This window comes from Puntigrus tetrazona, chromosome 4, assembly GCF_018831695.1.
Source record: "Puntigrus tetrazona isolate hp1 chromosome 4, ASM1883169v1, whole genome shotgun sequence".
Classification (NCBI taxonomy): Eukaryota; Metazoa; Chordata; class Actinopteri; order Cypriniformes; family Cyprinidae; genus Puntigrus; species Puntigrus tetrazona.
In genome coordinates, this window is record NC_056702.1 from 28,184,651 (window position 1) to 28,184,910 (window position 260).

The 260-nt window shown below is 32.8% G+C and overlaps 1 protein-coding gene across 2 annotated transcripts in view; it reads right to left on the minus strand.

Annotated features, from left to right (window-relative positions):
* LOC122342472 (zinc finger protein 384-like) overlaps positions 1-260 on the minus strand; it is a 5,692-nt gene that overhangs the window by 3,085 nt on the left and 2,347 nt on the right. The gene's annotated exons all lie outside the window — the stretch shown is intronic.

The window sequence follows — 260 nt, forward strand, 5'->3', positions numbered from 1 at the left end:
TGATAAATTCAGCTTTGCATCACAGGAATAAACTAGATTTTATAATAATATTTACATAAACTGTGATAATATACAATATTACTCTTTTCACTGTATTTTTGATCAANATAAATGAAGCCTTGTTGAGCAAAAAAGATCACTTTCGAAAACATTTTCAAATTGAAATTCAGTGGTATCTGCTGTATCCTAAACGTTCACCGTAAGGAAGCGCCTGCAGCATCTTAAAGAAGTGTGTATTTCAGAAGGGCGAGAAGGTGGAG